This window comes from Geotrypetes seraphini, chromosome 7 (assembly GCF_902459505.1).
Source record: "Geotrypetes seraphini chromosome 7, aGeoSer1.1, whole genome shotgun sequence".
NCBI lineage: Eukaryota > Metazoa > Chordata > Amphibia > Gymnophiona > Dermophiidae > Geotrypetes > Geotrypetes seraphini.
Window position 1 is genome coordinate 106034632 of NC_047090.1, and position 23079 is coordinate 106057710.

General features: G+C 41.8%; 1 protein-coding gene across 2 annotated transcripts in view; it reads right to left on the bottom strand.

Moving 5' to 3' along the window:
• The window catches only part of ACTN1 (actinin alpha 1), a 273263-nt gene that overhangs the window by 166351 nt on the left and 83833 nt on the right, over window positions 1-23079 (bottom strand). The window lies entirely within an intron of this gene.

Below are 23079 nucleotides of genomic sequence, written 5' to 3' on the forward strand. Positions count from 1 at the left end.
TCATGCATATTCACTGGGGAAATCCTGAAAACCCGACTGGATTGCGGCCCTCAAGGAGGGACTTTGAGATCCCTGGTTTAGTGTCTGAGAAACATGCAGCCTTCGCTGGGATATTTAGCTTGTCAGCAAATTTTTGGTGTCCAAATCACATATAAACTTTCACAGAAAAAGGTACATTTTTATTCCCACACAATGGAGTAATAAGGAAAAGACAATTAAGTGATTTGCTCTGAGGCAAATCTTACATTTGTTTTTCAAATATTCTCTTGATCTATAGTTTAATGCAGTAACTACTAGATCACATCTTCACCAACAACAGCTTTTAAGTATGAGGAACATTTTTGCAGTGTTGATACAACCGTTAGCCACAGATTTCTCAACCCATCTACCAACATACAGTGGGGTCTTATCATACAGTCTTTGTAACATACCTCTTTGGCAGGGGTAGGGAACTCCGATTCTCGAGAGCCGTATTCCAGTCGGGTTTTCAGGATTTCCCCAGTGAATATGCATGAGATCTATTTGCCTGCACTGCTTTCAATGCATATTCATTGGGGAAATCCTGAAAACTCGACTGGAATACGGCTCTCGAGGACCGGAGTTCCCTACCCCTGCTCTATGGCTTCTTTGTACTCTAATGTTTCTCTAAGCATCCTTTTCACTATACTATATTGTTCTTTATGAATTGTACTGCAAGTTGCCTTGAACCTTTGTAGGCACAGGGCGACACATAAATCCTGTATTAGATTGTTTCTCTTGACTAGTGAAGTGTATTATACACATTGACATATATTGACTCCTGAGGTAAGCAATTCGTACCACCAAAACATGGCTCCGTGTCTAGTCTTTTAATAAACCTGGTATGAATTTATAAGCACTCTGGTGATATATTAAGTTTTTTGATATTTTTAGAATTTGATATATATTTTTTCACAATTCCCCACCTACTAAAGTTCCTAAAAAAAAAAAAGAATTTATAAAATGGCAACTTACCCCATCCTTTACTAATGCATAATGCAGGCTTTAGTGCCAGCAGTGGTGGTAACTGCTCCAGCGTTCATAGAATTCCTATGAGCGACAGAGCAGTTACCGCCGCTGCCTGCATTAAAACCCACGCTAAAGGAGGGGGTTAATTTATTTAGGGCTCAAATGCAATATAACCCATTCAGTTCCTCTGGGCTTTGTTGCACTTGCTGTGTCGGGAATCACTACTGCAACTTTGTACAAGAGGCCTTAGTATCAGTTTCGCTTTATGAAAGTGTATTGGGAAAGTTTTGTGGGACATCGTTTGGTATAAATTTTCCTGGTAAAGAATTTGTTGATCACAGTATTTGAGATGACTGGTTATAACAAAACCACTTTTTCATTTAACATTTCTTCATTGAGTCACATTCATTAGGTATAAGACACATGCAATAGGAATACTTTGCTTGCTCACACATAGAGCTCCTCTCATTCACGTTTCTTCATGATATACCACCATTCCTGACAAAGAAATTAGACCGTTTACAGAATTTTAACAGAAGGTTTCAAGGTTTTATTAAAATTTGATTTAATCGCTTTTCTAATTTCTAATCAAGTTTACAATATATATAAAAAAGCATGAACATAATAAAAATGCCATTAACAATACCGTTGATAATTTAAAAAAAAAAAAACAACCCCCCCCCCAAATTACAAAGGAACATCAACTAATAAGGGGGTGGAAGGGGAAGGAACACCATTAGAAACAGGATAGGACTCGTTCATACAAAAATACAAATTTATAATGTTAAAATCATTAAAGTTAAGTAGTAATAAAATTTATAGAGAGACTATATCCCTGGGCGGGCATGCTATACTCCATCTGAAGCAGGGAGGGTTACTCTAAAAGCCACCCGGAAAAAATAAGTTTTGAGAAGTGATTTGAATCTGATAAAGAACAGTTCAGATCATATCAGGGGAGATAAATCATTCCGGAGCTTAAGGGCTAGAAAGAAAAAAGGCAGAGTTTCTATTTGATTCATAGTGTGGTTTTTTGGACGAGGCAACACAAGATGATATAAGTCAATAGAATGACTTGGACTAATTCTGAATATTCAGACCTCATACACCCTGGACATTACTCGAATCACTTTCATGCCCATTACCGGGGTGATGTATTCATCACTGATCTGATGTACATTAATAAAAAGATGTGCATTCAAAATAGTGCAAAAGTGAAGAAGCACTTAACTTAAGCCCAAGTTAAGTGCTTCTTCACATTTACACATTTTGAATGCACGTCTTTGCTCTCTTTACGGTTGTGGCATTCATGATTGTTTTGAGTGAACTTGATATTTTCACTTTGAATCAATATAATTAATGAAGACAAGTAAAGAGGGATGCCTAAATGCAATGTATCTTAAACCATATACTGTAGAGTAGAATAGCGGTAATCAACTCGTAACTTGATCAGCAGAGAAGTATGAGCATGTTTTCAGGCCCGACAAAGAAAATGTGCAGGGAAATTTTTTTTTTTACTATTCGAAGGCGACATATTGTAATTGAAATTTACGGTAGTAATTCTACAATAAACAGGATTACAATAGGTGAGAGTATATGAAGCTAGGGCAATCCACAAGATAACGGCTAGAACAAAGGGCTAGATTCACAAAGCAAACCGATCGTGTACCGATCAGTTTGCGGTCCCTTTACTATCAAATTTCCATCTGGCCTGATTCACTTACCTCTCCTGTGATCCGCTTCAAATCCGTGCATGCAAATGAGGTGAAATGCATGCAAATTGAACAGCGACCCGATTCACTACATCCGATCCGACTGGGCTGGCTGATCACCCGAAGAAGCGACTGCTGGGGACCAGTCGAAAATGTCTTTCTGACTGGAAGCTCTGATCTATACCCTGCAATCTCTCCTGCCTGCTTGTCCCGAATGCTGCCCTGCTTCTTATCTCTGCTGCTCGCCCTCATGCCACCCTGCTCTGTCTTGATCTTCCCCAAATTTCTCCTGCTGCATCGCCGTTCTCCTGCCCTTGCCCGCCCAGCAAGCCCGTGGTTTTAACCCACGGGTTTAAAGTGGGTTAAGACCACGGGCTCACAAGGCTAAAAACTAAAGTTTTAAGTAAAAAAAAAAAAAAAGGTCGCGTCTCAGACAGGCTTGCTCAGACCATCTACAGATGGTCTGCGCATGCGTGGGGATCGCTATAGAACGATCTGTGCAGGCAGATGGGGGCATTCCTCCGATCGCCCCCATCTGCATATTTTTCTTTCCTGAATTCATTGGACCTGCTCAGATCGGACCCGGATCGGGCAGGTTAGTGAATCCAGGCTAAAGACAGGACAGCACAGTGAAAGAAAACCAGACTTTTAAGTATCTGAAAAATTTGCTTATCAAATGAGAGATTAAGATGACTCCTAATGAAAGGAATCAACTGTTGGAATGAGTAGCTTAAAAAGCAAGGGAATAAGAGATGGTTTGAGGTAAACACCTGCAATCCAACAGGCTATTGTCATGCATCCGGGAGCTGAACAGTGAGAGATGTTTTGTTTCTGTAGCTACCAGAGCTGTAACTAAAGAGAAAAGAATGAAAAGCAGCAGGAAAAAGGGGACAGTCTCAGGAACATGATCCCTCCAAAACTGAGGGGCATCATGAGGATTTCGGTAAACTTATAGTTGGTGTGGGGAGAGAAAGCATGGTCTTGACAATCAGGACACACAAAACAAGCTACAGCAGAGCCTCAATATTTGCAGGGGTTAGGGGGCAGAGCCGGCCCACGAATATTGAAAAATCGTGGATAATTTGTAGGGCCAGCTCTGATCCACCCCTGCCTCCCTCCTGTGTCCCAGACCTTCCCTAATGGTCTAGTGGCGACGCGGGGCAAGATCGATGGTCCTATGCTGCTGCCCTGTGCAGAGCTGTCATTAAAATGGCTGCCGTGAGATCCCGTTGTAACTCACGGCAGCCATTTTGATGATGGCTCTGCACAGGGCAGAAGCATAGGACCATCAATCCTGCCCCGCGTCGCTGCTAGACTACCAGATAAGGTCTGGGGAAGGTCCCATGAAGAGTTTTGTTTAAAAAAAAAAATTTTTTTAAATCACGAATAACCAAATCCGCGGATTCGGAGAGGGAAATTTTTAACAAACTGTAAATGCAGGCTCTGGTGCTCATTTTCAAAGCACTTAGACACACAAAGTACCACAGTTTTCTAATTTTACAAAGCTTTTACAAAGCCGCGCTAACAGCTGCCGCGCAGCAACAGCCCTGAAGCCCTTTAAATCTCTATGGGCTTTGGGGCCGTTAGTGCAGCACAGCTGCTAGCACGCCTTTGTAAAAGAGGCCGTTAGTCTGTGTTCAGTGTCATCTGCAAAGATAGGTAAAATGCTACTTGCTTTCTTTGGCTCAGAGAGCAGCCAGCTGAGCTGGCCTGAGGACAATGCAGATAATCTGCCCCCCACCCCCTACACACACATATATACACACACACACACACACCACACACCAGCAGGCAACAAACATGAACTAGACAAGACCACTACCAACACCACAGGCATCCTACAAATTAAATAAAATCAGAAAGATCTGCCCCCAAAGACTACAATTGATTCAGAATACCACTGCAAAGTTGATTTATGGAAAAAGCAAATTCGACCATGTGACTCCATTGGTTTTGAGTCTCCATTGGCTCCCGGTTTATCTCAGAATCCAGTTTAAATGTTTTCGTATTATATTCAAAATTTTATATGGTATTTTTGTTCCTCTTCTATGGAACGTTTACAGATTTTCATATGCGAGAGGCACTCAACAATTTGAACTTTCCCTCCCTTCTAGGAAAGGATCTCAAGGAGTCAAGAATTTTAGCCTTTCTACAGGGGCTTACCTAGCATATGTGACACCCAGGCCCATCATTTCTTGACACCCCCCCCATCTATATGAAAAATATGATTTTTAATAACAATCCACATATCACACAACAAGAGTGTACCTAGATAAAGGCAGCATCTTAAACACTGCAGTGAGCACTAGAACACTAATACATACATTGTAAAACTAAACAAGCCAGATCACGCACAGTCAATTGATCCTGCAGTCAATGCCAACTGAAAACTATGTTCTTTTCATACACACAGAACAGAGATATACCCTCACCCAATATGGAATAATCACAAACTAAAAATAGAAATATGTAGACAAACGTTAAACTGAACCGCCAAGAAACCAGACTCTGCATACAATGCAACACCACAACACCACAAAAACAGTAACACATGTCCTCTAATACTGTGCAAAATATAAAGACAGTAGATATAAATTTGAAAAAACTGATACCTAACAATCACCACTTTACAAATTAACAAATAAAAATAAAACAAATAATAAGAAATAAAAAAATACAATTTTATTGGACTAATCCTCGTAAGCTCGGTCCCCATCCCTGCAAATCACCTGATTCCATCCACACAAGCCTTGAATTGTTTTATATTGAACTTATTATATTAAAGTATAAAAAGAAATAATATTCTGTACAATTCAGCGTCCTCAGCCCACTCTCTCCACTTTCCTTCAGCGCACGCACATAAAAACAAGTAAGTAATTTTATATCATTTTCATTCTATTCATTCATAGAAATTAAAGTCTAAATAATGCCAGTCACATAACAAAACATGATTTTACAAAAATAATTTCCTGCACAGTCAAGCCTGCAAGGATTACTAGATGTTTTTCAGCAGCTCCTCTCCCTCCCTCCTCCTTACCTTTGTGGCCAAGTCAAAATGATATACCAACAATAAAATTTTAAAAACACAAAGCACACTATACGCAGAGAAAATGTTAATTATCATTTATATTCCGTGGGTTTTCAAAGAGGTCAAGGCAGATGACTTTATGCAATGTCACCTGAGTAGCAACTATACAAAAATAGACAAATATACCCCCTCCCTTTTTACTAAACCGCGATAGTGGTTTTTAGCGCAGGGAGCTGCACTGAATGCCCCATGCTGCTTACACTGCTCTCGACGCTCATAGGCTCCCTGTGCTAAAAACCGCTATTGAATTTAGTAAAAGAGGGCCATAGTGCACAATATAGACAGCATATATAAATTTTCAAAGCAGACACATTTTGATCACTAAATTGAAAATAAAATCATTTTTCCTACCTTTGTTTGGTAATTTAATCAGTCTCTGGTTGCACTTTATTCTTCTGACTGTGCATCCAATATTTCTTCCCTTCTTTCAGCCTCCTGTATGCTTCCTCTCCTCCAGACCTCATTCCCTCTTCCAACTTTTTCTTTGTTTCATCCTGCCTCCTTTCTTTCTCTCTCCATGCCCCCATTCTTTCTGTATGTCTCTTTCTCTCTCTCTCCATGCCCCATTTCTTTCTTTCACCCTGCCCCCTTCTTTCTTTCTTTCTCCATGCCCCCTTTCTTTCTCTATGTCTCTCTCTCTCCGTGCCCCATTTCTTTCTTTCTTTCACCCTGCCCCCTTTCTTTCTACCTGCCCTCCTCATGCTACCGCCATTGGGAAACATGCTGCTGCCACCGCTGATGGGGAAAGGCTGCCACTGCTGCCATCGGGAACAGGCCGGCGCCGAGTTCTCCCTCCCTGCTTTTCTTTCCAATGGGGCTGACCAACTCTCGCCGCCCAATGTCAATTCTAACATCGGAGAGGACATTCTGGGCCAGCCAGGCAGCGATTGGCTGGCCCAGAACTTCCTCTCCAACATCAGAATTGACATCGGGTGGCGAGAGTTGGTCGGCCCCGCAGGGAAGAAAAGCAGGGAGGTAGAACTCGGTGCCAGCTTGTTCCCGATGGCGACAGTGGCAGCCTATTCCCCGCCGGCGGCAGTGGCAGCCTATTCCCCGGTGGGTGGCGAGCTGTGCACCCCCTAGGGGCGTGCACCCAGTGCAGATCTCTCCCCGCCCCCCCTGCCTTTCTATGGCTTTTAAATTTCCCCAATTATGGAATGAACTTCCTTTAATTTTGAGGTGCCCCCAGCTCTTTTCAATCTTTCCTTAAATCTTAAAAATTTTTCTATTTGCTAAACATTTTGAAAATTAATCCTCTTGTATTTTAGCTTATTTTTAACTTATTAACCGCGTTGAGCTTCCTCTGGTTGAAGACCCGGTATATAAAGTTAAGGTTTAGTTTAGTTTAGATACAATCGTTATTTTGTATTGCTAGTTTAGGCCCCCATTTATGTAGCTGCGTTAGGCTTTTCTATCACTGGCCACAGCGTTGGAGCTTTTACCGCTGCGGCCGGTGATAAAGGCCCAACGTGGCTTCATAAAAGGGGGTAATTTGCAAAGCAGTATTTAAAAAACTCATATTTTTACATATTTATAACCTGGAATTTATTTATTTATGTATTTAATTCATTTTCTATCCCGTTGCCCCCAAAGAGCTCAGAATGGGTTACAGGTTACACATACTTAAGAGGGGCATAATCAAAAGAAATGTCCAAGTCCAATTTGAACAGAGGGCGCTAGTCACCCGAAGTTGGCAGCGGAAAATGTCCATTCTTGAAAAGTACGTCCAAAAATTTTTTTCCCCAAAGATTGTCTATCTGAACGTCCAGGCGTTTGATCGTGCAGAACGCCACTATGTCTATCTTTACTCAACATTCTCAACCAAAAATTTGTCCAAGTCTGAAATGTCCAGAACAAGACCTTTTGGACATGGGAGGGGCCAGCATTGTGATGGACTGGCCACCCAGATATGGCAACAGAGCAGTGGGGCACCTTACAAGGAACTGCTATGAACTTCACAAAAAGGGTGCCACATAAACATCTCACCAGAACTCCCTTATAGATTGTGGTTAGCCCCACAAAACCCACTATACCCACCTGTCTACAACCTCAATAGCCCTTATGGCTGCAGGTGGCACCTATATGGCAGTACAGTAGGGTTTTGGTAGGCTCACATGTTCCACCATGAATGTAGTGGTTAGAGTGGCTTATGGCCCTGGGTCCTCCTCTCTATGGTTCAGTAGCCCACCCCCTGACTACTTAAGCCGCCTCTATGCAGCTCCAATAGGCTTTCCTATGCCAGGTGCTGATATTCTGGAGATAGGTATGTACATTTTTGTGGGGGTGCGAAGGGGTTAGTGAACACAGGGTGTGTGTGGGAGGGGAGTCTTAATTTTGTCCCTGAAGTGGTTATCTGGCCACTTTAGGTAACTTTTGGGCACTTATACGTGTCTTTACATCATCTAACTCACAACATATAAGTTCCGTCTAAGCAGTCTCATCAAACCTTCAATTATCCCTGCAGGACGACCAACTCTAGGTTGACCCACATCCTGCCCTTACTCCTCCAGAAATGCCCCTTTCAGCTCTGGGTGCACAGCGGGATTCAGAGGCCTAAAAAGTCCCTGGATATGTTTAAAAAGCCGTTTCGACTATCAGCACTTGGACAACCTGTCTTTTAGATCGTCCAAGTGCCGACTTGGGTGGATTTTTAGACGTATTTAACTTTTGATTATGAGCCTCATAGTATACAGTTAACAGGTTACAATTTGCACTGGATTTACCATAATTTCAGTACAAGTTTACAATACAAGTTTTTATCCTAACTTGACACATACTAGGGGTCTAATACTAATAAAGTATACATAATACACAGTTTACACTGCCTGAGCACTTTTTCATTGGTCTTTTATCTCTCTCACTGGGGTGGGATCTCTTAGCACCTCTGTAATAGACAAAATTGACCATTCATTAACAAACTTACATTTTGATATTAACAAGCAGATTGTTTTCTACATAAACATGGCCAGGCTTTTCAAAATTGAAAAATGAGCAGAGTGGTACTCAAAAGATGACCACTGATGGAACGTGAAATAAATATAACACAAAATTAATCAGAAAGAAAAAAAAATTATTTTATGCAGTTTAGATCATAGTCAACCATTGGGTATATGCCATGAAGGGCTATTTTATAAAACTTGTGCCTCCAATAATGCAATAAATACAGCAAACAGTGCCACTTATATACAAAAGCCATCTAAATGCTATTCTATAAAGGTGTACATAAGTGGCATAGCCTGTAACTGTAAAGGGGGAAGGGGGTGTAAATGTGGGAGGAGCATGGGCAGGACACAGGTGTATCTTCCACTTAAACATACAACTTATAGAATGTTGTAAGTCGCATGCACTCCTATAGAAAGGGGAGATCTGTCTGTTGTAAATATTGGCAGCATATATACAAGGCAAAGGAAATAAAATTGTTTGAAGGGCTCTTCTGGTGGGAAAGAAGTGTATTTTGCAACACTGGATATCAGAGGATCTCCCTTAGTATTGGGAATGGTAGAATAAATGTTACATCCTTCTACTTTGGGAGGCCCAATCGACACCTTAAGTGGACACATTTCTTAAGGGTTTGGGGATCCTAAGTATAATCCTTGTCACCTACAGCAAGAAGTTTAGTTTTGAGTCAATGGTGATTTGCTCTGTTGGCTTGTTTAATTTTTTTTTGTGAGAGAATTAGAGGGGATTGGGAGGGGAATTCATTGTGAACAGAGATAGGATGGGTTTTTTGGGGGGAGGAGGGATGGGACTGGATGCAAGGGGATCACCATGTATAACTGCACTGTATTTTCCTTTGTCCTTTTTAAGGGGATACTAAATCTGAAAACTGGTGGATTTTTGTCTTTTTTGATGCTTGCTATAAAGTGGCTATTTTGCGATCTGTATGCTGATATGTCTTGTTGTGTATTGTGCTGTTCCCCATTAATTAAAGTTTTAAACTAAGCTGTATGCACTCTTTGCCACACTTAGGCAGGCCCATTTATGCCTACCATAGACATGGCAGACATGGGTACATCAACATTTAGGCATGTCTAGGGTTTTCATTTGGCTTCAGAAAAAGGAGGATGGATCGAGACATCTGGATTTTACTTCCATTGCTGTCGATTCAGGTTTATACTAGTGTTCTAACACAGAAACCCAGGTGCTTAGATACTATATATAGATCAGTGTTCTTCAACCTTTTTATATCTATGGACCGGCGGAAATAAAAGAATTATTTCATGGACTAGAAGACTACTAAGACTGAAATAAAACCACCCGTCTCTGATCCGTCCCCACAAGCTCAGTCCCCGCAAATCATCTGATCCCATCCATACAAGCCTCAAATAGTTATGATATTATATTGAACACATTTTCTTAAAGTATAAAAAGAAACAATATTCAGTAAAATTGTCATTTTATAAATACAAATAATACCGAGCAAGGATCAACAAAACCCCTGTCTCCCCATCACATATATCCCCTCTACTATCAAGAAAACTGAATAAGCCAAATTATTACAGAATGATACACAGAAATATCATGCTAACAGAATACTGCAGTCACACATGACAGAAATAGTGTTAGGGGAGTGCAACTAGGGCCCTGGTCAGAGAGAGCCCTAAGCCAGCTGGAAGCTAAAGAAGCAATGTCTGGCCTTTGCACTTCCCAGTTATGTCTAACACCAGCTCTAGCAGGATATATATTTCAAATCTGATATATTCTAATCACAAAATAGAAATAATTATTTTTTTCTACCTTTTGTTGTCTCTGGGTTTTTTCTACCTTTTGTTGTCTTTTCACTCTCTTCCTTTCAGCATCTGCCCTATCTCTCTCTCTCTCTTCAATCCAGCATCTGCCCCTTCCATCCAATATCTGCCTTCTTTCTATGCTCCTCTCCCCTTTCCATCCAACCTGCATCCACTCTTTCCATTTTACATAATTAATTCCAGCTTCACTGCTCTCTTCATTTTTAATCTCTCCTACACCAGATCTAGCATCTTTGTCCCTCTCTCCTTATTTCTCTGCTGACCCCCTTCCCAGCATCACTCTCTCTACTTTCTCATTCCTCTGTATCTTCCCTTCCCTTTCCCTCCTCCCCTGCCCAGCAGTTACCCCTTCTCTCTTCCCTTCTCCCCTTATCCAATAGTAACTCTTCCCTTTCCCTCCTCCCCTGTCCAGCAGTACCCCTTCTCCCTTCCCTAATCCCCCTTATCCAATAGTAACACTCTTCCTTTCCCTCCACCCCTGGCCAGCAGTACCCCTTCTCCTTTCCCCCTCCCCCTTATCAGCTAGTAACTCTCTTCCCTTCCTTTTCCCTCCTCTCCTGTCCAGCAGTACCCCTTCTTCCTTCCCTCCTCCCCCCTTATCCAATAGTAACTCTCTTCCTTTCCTTTTCCCTCCTCCCCTGGCCAGCAGTACCCCTTCTCCCTTCCCTCCTCCCCCTTATCAGATAGTAACTCTCTTCCCATCCTTTTCCCTCCTCTCCTGTCCAGCAGTACCCCTTCTTCCTTCCCTCCTCCCCCCTTATCCAATAGTAACTCTCTTCCTTTCCTTTTCCCTCCTCCCCTGGCCAGCAGTACCCCTTCTCTTTTCCCTCCTCCCCCTTATCAGATAGTAACTCTCTTCCCTTCCCTTTCCCTCCTCTCCTGTCAAGTAGTACCCATTCTCCCTTCCCTCCTACCCCTTATCCAATAGTAACCCTCTTCCCTTCCCTCCTCCCCTACCCAGCAGTACCCCTTTTCCCTTCCCTCATTCCCTCTCCAGGCAAATTTTTCCATCTCTAGCCTAGCGGTAGCTCTGTGTGTTTTGAACTTTGCCACATAGCTGCCACTAGCAGTAGTTTAGATGCAGTTTCATCAGGCAACTTCTGGACCTTTGCTAGGTTGGTTCACCTCACATCATCGAAGTGGGCTGGCCTAGCAAAGGCCCCGAGGCTGCCTCATGAATCCACAGCTAAACTACTGCTAGCGACAGAGCTGTGTTGCGAAGTTAAAAGCACACAGAGCTGCCGCTGCTAGTCCAGGGGTGTGGAGACAAGATAAAGGCAGGAGGCATACGTGGCAGGAGGCCTGGCATACACGATGGCAACAGGAAGTTGCAAGTCAGCTAACGCTGGCACTGAAGCCTCTCTTCCTGCTCAGTGTGCAGTTTGTGGAGGGGACCCGAATCCTTCATGGACGAGCAGGAAATTTCTGCGGACCGGCAGTTGAAGAACACTGCTATAGATAACAGGCACTCCCTATGCTGCCTACATCTAAACACCCCTTAAATAATTTTTTCCCTTCATTATTCCTTTGTTGTTAGTAGCCTGTCCTATATAAACAAAATAATTAAGTACACCGGTTTTTAATCAACTATGGCCGTCAGCAGTTAACAACTGCCATGTCTCAGCACACTTCCTGACAGAATGAAAAAACTTTTATAAAGGAAAGCACTGTTGAGAGCAGTCAGCTAACCTCGCTTCCTGTCTGAGTCTCTCCAGAGGACCAGTGAGAAAAAACCCCAAAGTACCTGTACATAGAGATCACATCTGCAGGCCATAAACTCTTCACAGACATGAGTAACTTGCACTTGTGATAGGAAACATTACCTAGAATTTCTAGCTCAGGTGTCTATTTTTATTTCTGGTTTCTACTTAAAGTTTAAAAAGTAGCTAAATCTACTGAAGAACCCAAAGTGGTTCCACTAATTCACAAATACATTAAACTGATATAAGAAAGAGAAAAATGAAAGCAGATAAAACCATATGGCTTACCTAGTCTGCCTAACCATGCTATCTCCTCCTCTTCCTTAGCAATCCAATGTACTTGTCCCAAGCTTTCCTACCAGGAAGCCTTTATAAAAGTTTTTTTATTTCTGCAATATGGGCCTGATTCTAGAGATGATGTCTCGATTGTAGGTGGCGGTAGGCATCCTACTGACATCTAAAGGACCAATCGGGATGCAATTTTGTTTTTATAAAATTGGTGCGGCGAAGGACACCTACAATGTAGGCATCTGACTCACACCTACAGAGAAGTCTAGGTACGCCTACATCTGGTGTAGGTGTTGCTTACGCCTGAAATGGCCATAGGCATGCTTAGGCGCTTCCATAGACGTGAGTCAGATGCCTTAAATGTAGACCTGTAAAATGCTGGCCTACATTTAGGGTGTCTATCTGAAAAATAGACGTAATTCTGGATACAGTGCCTACCAGCGGCACTGCATCCATTTTGCAGGTGTCTACTGTGGCAGGGACCATTTCCAGAATTGGGCCCTACCAGTTTGGATTTGAGACCAACCAGAACTGCACAAAATATTCAAGACCTGGTCGCACTACAGGTTTATAGAGAGGCATGATATTCTCAGTTGTGTTGTGCTCTGCTTTTGCAATACAATAACACCACCACAGCACTCTAGAAATCTGCTACTGCTCCCTCTGTGAGCAGATAATTCTCCAAGAGACTCTGGAAACCTGCTCCACACTCGCCAGCACTAGAAAGCACCTTTCGAGCAATTGGAAACTCACAGGTGGCATCTCCACTTTCACAGCTCAGGTGACCGTGGTCAGGGATCACAGTTCAGATGGTTAGAAGGAGAGGTTATTTCTAGGGAACAAATTTTAAATAACACTGCCTGCAAAATTAATTTAAATGAAAATGAGACACACTCGTATATGGTAAAAACTGGAAAAGAATTGCAAAGCTCCAAACGTCGACAGCATATTTTTTAAAAATTTATTTTCCGCATACAATCTCGGTGGATTATAATAAAACAAACACAGAATATTTCACATAATCTTACAACAAAACAAATGGCAACAAGTAACCCTACTACATCATTCCTTCTTCTAAAATTTCAAATATAAAATCTCACAAAGACATTTCAATCAAAAAGGAATATTTCATAAGAATATAAGAATAACCTTACTGGGTCAGACCAATGGTCCATCTAGCCCAGTATCCCGTCTTCACGAAGGCCAATCCAAGTCACAAGTAGCTGGCAAAAACCCAAATAGTAGCAGCATTCCATGCTACCATCCTATGTTTGTCTCAACAGTAGACTATGGACTTTTCCTCCAGGAATTTATCCAAAACTCTTTTAAAACCAGCTACATTAACTGTTCTCACCACATCCTCTGGCAACACATTCCAAAGCTTAACTATTCTCTGAGTGAAAAAATATTTCCTTCTATTGGTTTTAAAAGTATTACTCTTTAACTTCATCGAGTGTCCCTTAGTCTTTGTAAATCTTGATGCAGTAAAAAAAACCCAAACAAAGAAAAAAAAACCAATTCACTTGTACCTGTTCTACACTACTCAGGATTTTATAGACTTCAATCATATCTCCCCTTAGCCGTCTCTTTTCCATGCTGAAGAGCCCTAACCTTTTTAGTTTTTCCTCATATAAGAGGAGTTCCATCCTGTTTATTATCTTGGTCACTCTTCTTTGAACTTTTTCTAGTGCCGCTATATCTTTTTTGAGATAAGGAGACCAGAACTGAAAGCAATACTCAAGGTGAGGTCGCACCATTGAGCGAAACAGTGGCATTATAATATTCTTAGTCTTGTTAACCATCCCTTTTCTAATAATTCCTAGCATCCTGTTTGCCTTCTTGGCCGCCACCACACATTGGGTGGAAGGGTTCAGTGTATTGTCTACGATGACACCCAGATCCTTTTCTTGAGCGCTGATCCCCAATGTGGTCCTTAGCATCTGATAACTATGATTTGGATTATTCTTCCCAATGTGCATCACTTTGCAATTTTCCAAATTGAATTTCATCTGCCATTTGCACACCCAGTCTTCTAATTTCCTAAGGTCTTCCTGCAGTTTTTCCACAGTCCGCATGCGTTTTAACAACTTTGAACAGTTTAGTGTCATCTGCAAATTTAATCGCTCATAGTTCCAATTTCTAGATCATTTATAAATAAGTTGAATAGCACCAGTTTCACCACAGATCCATGTGGCACACCACTATTTACCCTCCTCCACTGAGAAAAATGGCCATTCAACCCTACCCTCTGTTTTCTGTCCAATAACCAGTTCTTAGTCCACAATTGAACATTGTCTCCTATCCCATTGATGCTTTAATTTTCTCAGGAGCCTCTCATGAGGCACTTTTTTCAAAAGCCTTCTGGAAATCTAGATACACTACATCAACTGCTCACCTTTATTCACATGCTTATTCATACCTTCAAAGAAGTCAAGCAAATTGGTGAAGCAAGACCTCCCTCAACTGAACCCATGCTCTCTACATGTTCCACAAATGTCTATATGTTCTACAATTTTATTTTTTATAATTGTTTCCACTATTTTGCCCAGCACCGAGGTCAGGCTTACCGGTCTGTAATTTCACGAATCTCCCCTGGAATCGTTTTTAAAAGTTGTTGCAACACTAGCCACCCTCTGGTCTTCAGGTACTACAGATCATTAACAGCAATCAGCAATTTAATGTTTGAGTTCTTATAGTACCCTGGAATGTATACCATATGGTCCAGGTGATTTATCACTCTTTAACTTGTCAATTTGGCTTACTATGTCTTCCAAGTTCACCGAGATTTCTTTCCATTTCTCTACCTCATCACCCAAGAAAACCATTTCCGGTTCAGGTAGATTTCTTACATCTTCTTCTGTAAAGACTGAAGCTAATAATTCATTCAGTCTCTCCGCTATGGCTTTATCCTCCCTGAGTGCACCTTTTCCTCCTTGATCATCCAAAAGTCCCACAGATTCCCTCACAGGTTACTATGAGTTTTTAAGAGATTTTATCTCCCTACATAATCTCAAATGGCCTGCCAACTGGTTCTACAATCATGGACCTGCAACTGAAATTGCTGTTGTCTGTGTCCTTTTATAATGAGTCTGTCAATTGATGGATGCCATCATTATCATCACTTACAGGCATAAACTCAAATGGGACAACTCTATAACTTGGATTTTCCAGTGTGCTGATGCAATATGCTGATAATCAAATCTATAATGGCATTCAAATGCCAAGATGCCATTATAGAATACTAGTATAAACCCAAATTGGTTCTCCTAAATTTAGTCATGACCATTAATACCAGTTAATGGCAGATATAAATGTTTGCACATAACTACACCATGCAAACTATATAACTTACAGTATTGTATATATATTATGGGCTAGATTCAATAAACAGCACCCACAGTTAAGCACCAAGATGATCTATGCTTATTGTAAAGAGCACCTAGGCCTTGCTGCATGCCACTGCCCCTCCCCCCCATTCATGCTCAGTTTTCATGCATTATAGTGCCATGGAGGTGCCCAGTTATATAACTTCTCCCCTGATTTTAAAAATTTCCATCATATCTCCCCTTAGCATTCCTTCTCCAAGGTGAACAGCCCTAACCTTTTTAGCCTTTTCTCTTAGGGGAGCCGTTGCATCCTCTATCATTTGGGATGCCCTTCTCTGTACCTCTTCCAATTCTGCCTTATCTTTTTCAAGATGTTGCAGCCAAAATTGCATACAGTACACAAAAAGTACAGGTACACCATGTAGCAATATAGATGCATTATGATATCCTTGGTTTTATTTTCTATGGTTTTCTTATTTGCTTTCTTGACCATTGCCACCCACTCAGCAGAGAATTTCAATAGTAACTCAGAACCATGTCAGAGGACCTTGTGGAAATCCATGTACACCACATCTAGCATTGTCTGCTGATCATATGGCTTTATCTTGTTGTATTGACTTCAGTCACAGAGATGCACTAACAATGATTTTAGAAGAGAAAACATCCTTGTTTTCTAGGTAAAAGAGCAACAGGTTTTCAGTGATACAATATCAGCGGCTTACATAGGAAACTCCCATATTTTGAAAGCCACATGACAGTAGCCTTGACACCAACAGAGATTAAAAATACACAAGTGGCAGAGAATAAAGATAGATTATAAATTTATAATCTAAAGGCCAGGAGCCCTCAGCTATGCAGTCTAAATGTCAAAGTGAGAATCAGAAATTCCATCCATAAGATAAAACTGAATTTTCTCTTGCAGCTCGTTGACCTTTCCAACTGCACTATGAGCAGCCCCTCTCCCCATCCAAATCAAATTCATTTTTTCTCCTGGATGCACAATATCAAGGCCATGCTTCCTGCCAAAATGACTGCTGTATTTGTCCTCTTGCTGCAAAGGCTTTGTTAGTGATAGAGCGAACATATTTCTTCCGTCCTCACCCTTCCTTCCTTTGCCTTGCCCTTCCCATTTGAAGGCTCTGGCAATGGCTCAAAGATGCTCATTCTAGCAAAGCGCTATCAATTCAGTCACATAAAGAACTACTACCGACAGGGGACAGTTTAGCTTCTACGGAAGCCTTTTGCTTGCAATGTCTGCTCTAGTGGTCACTCGGGAATGTGACATGACTCTCTTACCTTCCAATTTTATTGCCTCTCATTTACTCACATGAAGATGCTGGCTTCTATTCTGCAGAATTCCTGAGCTGTATGAATAACTAAATAGCAAGAGATATTTGGTTGTAACATATGGTAGCCCTGCTCTCACTTTCAGGATAAAAAGGTTTAAGGCTTCTAATCTATAAAAGAGGGGTAGGGGTGGAAATCAATATTTCAAAGCCCTACTGTCTTTGTGATCTCCAGACAAAAGCATCAGGCAGTAAATCTATTCGCAGAAGATTAAACTTGAACAAAATTAGAATAGTGACCAGCCTCAGCCCTGGAGCGCCATTCAGACTCTAATCAAGCTGATCTTAAAGTACCTGCAAGTCAGTCTGGTTTCCTGGAGGGCTGTAGTTAGATGTTGTGTAATAGAAGCAGTTTCTGTAAATCTCTAACACTCCTAAATTCAGCATACAGTAGTCTGAAAACCAGACTGGCCAGGAGGTAATTCCAAGACTGGCTTGAGGAACCATAGTGCTACAATCTGCTACTTGTATTAAACACTTGGCATCTAGAATTGGAAAATGGTGACAATCTGTACATAAGAGAACTTAAGAGTTGACATACTGCGACAGACTGAGAAGGTCCATCAATGCCCAAGTCAGATCACAATTACCTGGCAAGATCCCAAAGAGTAAAACAGATTTTATGCCGCTTGTCCTAGAAATAAGCAGTGGATTTCCCCAAGTCCTTCTTAATAATGGCTTATGGACTTTTCTTTTAGGAAATTAGCCAAACCTTTTTTAAACCCTGCTATGCTAATTGCTTCTACCAGCTTCTCTGGCAATGAATTCCAGAGTTTAATTACATGTTGAGTGAAGAAATATTTTATCTAATTTGTTTAAATCTACTACTTAGTAGCTTCATTGCATGCCCCCTAGTCCTAGTATTTTTGGAAAGAAAGGGAAAGGGATTGGGACTTGTATATCACCTTTTTGTAGTTAAACAACCACACTCAAAGTGGTTTACATAAAGGTACTTCAAGCATCTTCCCCATCTCTCCTGATGGGCTCACAATCTATCTAATGTACCTCAGTATTTTATAGATCACTATTACCATATATACTCAGTTTATACCAAATATAAACTGAGATTTTTGGGCCCAAAAATGGGGGGGGTCTCAGTTTATACTCGAGCCTCCTTTTGATGATGGTGCTTTTTTCCTCTCTTCCCCATGATGACTAATGCTGCTATTTTCCACCCCTCCAGATGTCTGGCACTACTATCCTCTAGCCCTCTCTGATGACCGGCACTGCTAGCTCCTGCTACCTCTCTCTTCCCCCCCCCCCCCCTCGATGACCGGCACTCTTATCCTCCACTACCCATTCACCCCTGCCCCAGACCAACATCACCCTTACAGTTCTGATGCTCAGGGCCTGCTGGCTCCTGCCCTTTCTGGGATTCTCGAAGGGAGTCCAGCAAGCCTTGAGCATGCACAGACACTCAAGGCCATTCACTAGCCCAGCAAAGAGCATCGGAACTGTAAGTGCAATGTTAGTTTGGGACAGAGGAGAGCAGGTAGTGGAAGATATGAGTGCCTAAGCCACTGTTCTTCAATTCTCCAGCACTACTGGCGGCCTCCTCTATACTTTTCTTTTGCCATGATCCACCCCACTCTGAAGCAACTTCCTGTTTCTGCTTGGGAGGACCGCAACAAAGAAACGGTACAGAGGAGGCCGCAGGCAGTGCAAGATAATTGCTCCTGCACCGGCAACCTCCTTATAGTTTTCATGGTGAGGGGGGCTTCAGAACCAGGTGGGGAGAACATTTGGTGGAACCGGGGGAGGGGGGATGGAGGGAGGAAGAAGGGAGAGATGCTAAATGGGAGGGGCAGAAAGAAGATGAATGGGAGCACATGAATGGAGGGGAGAGGAAGGAGATGGTGGCACATGGATGGAGGGAAGGGGAAGAGATAGGGTACATGGATGGAGAAAAAGGGAAGAGATGGTGCACATAGACGGAGGAAACGGGAAGAATTGGAAAGATAGATTTGAAATGGAGTCAGAAAACAGAATATGAAAAATAGTACCAAAGAAGGATGTAGTGTAAAAAGTGAAGGAGAGGAAAGAAACAGGAAATACATAAGACCTTGGAAACAGAGTTAAGAGCACAGATGGAACAAGATGATCAGAAAAATAAAATCGCCAGATTATCAAAAGTAAGAAAAATGTTTTTATTTTCAATTTAATGATTGAAATATGTCAATTTTGAAAATTTGCATCCGTTTATTTTGGACCAGTGTTTCTCAAATTGTGTGCCATGGCACAGTGGTATTCCCCAAAGAGATTCCAGAATTTATTTTTTAAAAATTCCCTTCAAAAGTATACATTAGAATAGATGACATGTACGCTGTATATGCAAGAGTCTGTCAATGTTATGAGCGTCTGTGTGCGTAAGGATAGAACCTCCCAGACAAGCATCATTCTTTGAAATGATTGGTCCTTGAAAGCTAACGGCAAGTAATTTTATTTTTATTTTTTTATGCAGTAGTTATCCTAACTTGAGCAACAAAGCAATCAAGGTTTTGTTACTGTTTGGATCCTCTTATCTTTGTGAACTTGAATTTTCAGCTCTGACAAATTAAATTGAAAAAAAAAAAAAAAAAGATAACAACTGCAGATGATGGATGGTGAAATACATGTTTGCTTGTCAACTATCGAGCCATGTTTTGAGTTAATTTGCATTCAAAAACAAGCACATCCATCGCATTGATTAGCGATTCTATTCTATCTACTTTAGTTTTACCAGCGTTATAATTACCCAGACATAGCTTAAAGAACTTTAAATAAATAACTCTCAAATTTAATTTTTGTTGGTTTTGCAATTTTAAAATTTATACTATAATGTGCTGCGAAAAACATTTGCTCCATTTAGTGTACTGGAGCTAAAAAAGATTGAGCGACATTGTTTTGGACTGTTCAGGAAGCAATGCATAGTAACATAGTAACATAATAGATGACGGCAGATAAAGACCCGAATGGTCCATCCAGTCTGCCCAACCTGATTCAATTTAAATTTTTTTTTAAATTTTATTTAATTTTTTTTAAATTTTTCTTCTTAGCTATTTCTGGGCAAGAATCCAAAGCTTTACCCGGTACTGTGCTTGGGATCCAACTGCCAAAATCTCTGTTAAGACTTACTCCAGCCCATCTACACCCTCTCAGCCATTGAAGCCCTCCCCTGCCCATCCTCCACCAAACGGCCATACACAGACACAGACCGTGCAAGTCTGCCCAGTAACTGGCCTAGTTCAATATTTAATATTATTTTCTGATTCTAAATCTTCTGTGTTCATCCCACGCTTCTTTGAACTCAGTCACAGTTTTACTCTCCACCACCTCTCTCGGGAGCACATTCCAGGAATCAACTACCCTCTCCGTAAAGTAGAATTTCCTAACATTGCCCCTGAATCGACCACCCCTCAACCTCAAATTATGTCCTCTGGTTTTACCATTTTCCTTTCTCTGGAAAAGATTTTGTTCTACGTTAATACCCTTCAAGTATTTGAACGTCTGAATCATATCTCCCCTGTCTCTCCTTTCCTCTAGGGTATACATATTCAGGGCTTCCAGTCTCTCCTCATACGTCTTCTGGCGCAAGCCTCCTATCATTTTCGTCGCCCTCCTCTGGACCGCCTCAAGTCTTCTTACGTCTTTCGCCAGATACGGTCTCCAAAACTGAACACAATACTCCAAGTGGGGCCTCACCAATGACCTGTACAGGGGCATCAACACCTTCTTCCTTCTACTGACTACACCTCTCTTTATACAGCCCAGTATCCTTCTGGCAGCAGCCACTGCCTTATCACACTGTTTTTTCGCCTTTAGATCTTCGGACACTATCACCCCAAGGTCCCTCTCCCCGTCCGTGCATATCAGCTTCTCTCCTCCCAGCATATACGGTTCCTTCCTATTATTAATCCCCAAATGCATTACTCTGCATTTCTTTGCATTGAATTTTAGATGCCAGGCATTAGACCATTCCTCTAACTTTTGCAGATCCTTTTTCATATTTTCCACTCCCTCTTCGGTGTCTACTCTGTTACAAATCTTGGTATCATCTGCAAAACAGCACACTTTTCCTTCTAACCCTTCAGCAATGTCACTCACATACATATTGAACAGGATTGGCCCCAGCACCTAACCCTGAGGGACTCCACTAGTCACCTTTCCTTCCTTCAAGCGACTTCCATTAACCACCACCCTCTGGCGTCTGTCCGACAGCCAGTTTCTGACCCAGTTCACCACCTTGGGTCCTAACTTCAGCCCTTCAAGTTTGTTCAATAGCCTCCTATGAGGAACTGTATCAAAGGCTTTGCTGAAATCCAAGTAAATTACATCTAGCATATGTCCTCGATCCAGCTCTCTGGTCACCCAATCAAAAAATTCAATCAGGTTCATTTGGCACGATTTACCTTTTGTAAAGCCATGTTGCCTCGGATCCTGTAACCCATTAGATTCAAGGAAGTATACTATCCTTTCTTTCAGCAACACTTCCATTATTTTTCCAACAACTGAAGTGAGGCTCACCAGCTTGTAGTTTCCTGCTTCATCCCTGTGACCACTTTTATGAATAGGGACCACATCCGCTCTCCTCCAATCCCCAGGAATCACTCCCGTCTCCAGAGATTTGTTGAACAAGTCTTTAATAGGACTCGCCAGAACCTCTCTGAGCTCCCTTAGTATCCTGGGATGGATCCCGTCTGGTCCCATCGCTTTGTCCACCTTCAGTTTTTCAAGTTGCTCATAAACACCCTCCTCCGTGAACGGCGCAGAATCTACTCCATTTTCTCGTGCAACTTTGCCAGACAATCTCGGTCCTTCTCCAGGATTTTCTTCTGTGAACACAGAACAGAAGTATTTGTTTAGCACATTTGCTTTCTCCTCATCACTCTCCACATATTTGTTCCCAGCATCTTTTAGCCTAGCAATTTCATTTTTTATCTTCCTCCTTTCACTAATATATCTGAAAAATTTTTTATCTCCCTTTTTTACATTTTTAGCCATTTGTTCTTCCGCCTGTGCCTTCGCCAAACGTATCTCTCTCTTGGCTTCTTTCAGTTTCACCCTGTAGTCCTTTCTGCTCTCCTCTTCTTGGGTTTTTTTATATTTCATGAACGCCAACTCTTTCGCCTTTATTTTCTCAGCCACTAGGTTGGAGAACCATATCGGCTTCCTTTTTCTCTTGTTTTTATTGATTTTCTTCACATAAAGGTCCGTAGCCATTTTTATCGCTCCTTTCAGCTTAGACCTCTGTCTTTCCACTTCTCTTATGTCCTCCCATCCTAACAGCTCTTTCTTCAGGTACTTTCCCATTGCATTAAAGCCCGTACGTTTGAAATCTAGGACTTTAAGTATCGTGCGACCGCTCTCCACTTTAGCCGTTATATCAAACCAAACCGTTTGATGATCGCTACTACCCAGGTGAGCACCCACTCGAACATTAGAGATACTCTCTCCATTTGTGAGGACCAGATCCAATATCGCTTTTTCCCTTGTGGGCTCCGTCACCATTTGTCTGAGCAGAGCCTCTTGAAAGGCATCCACAATCTCCCTACTTCTTTCCGATTCCGCAGACGGAACATTCCAGTCCGCATCCGGCAGGTTGAAATCTCCCAACAGCAGAACCTCCTCTTTCCTTCCAAACTTTTGGATATCCACAATCAGATCCTTATCAATTTGCTGCGATTGAGTCGGAGGTCTGTAGACTACACCCACGTAGATAGAAGTTCCATCTTCTCTTTTCAGAGCAATCCATATCGCTTCTTCCTCTCCCCAGGTCCCTTGCCTTTCGGTCGCTTGGATATTGATCTTTACATAGAGAGCTACTCCTCCACCTTTATGACCATCTCTGTCCTTCCTAAAAAGATTATATCCCGGTATGTTTGCATCCCATCCATGTGATTCACTGAAC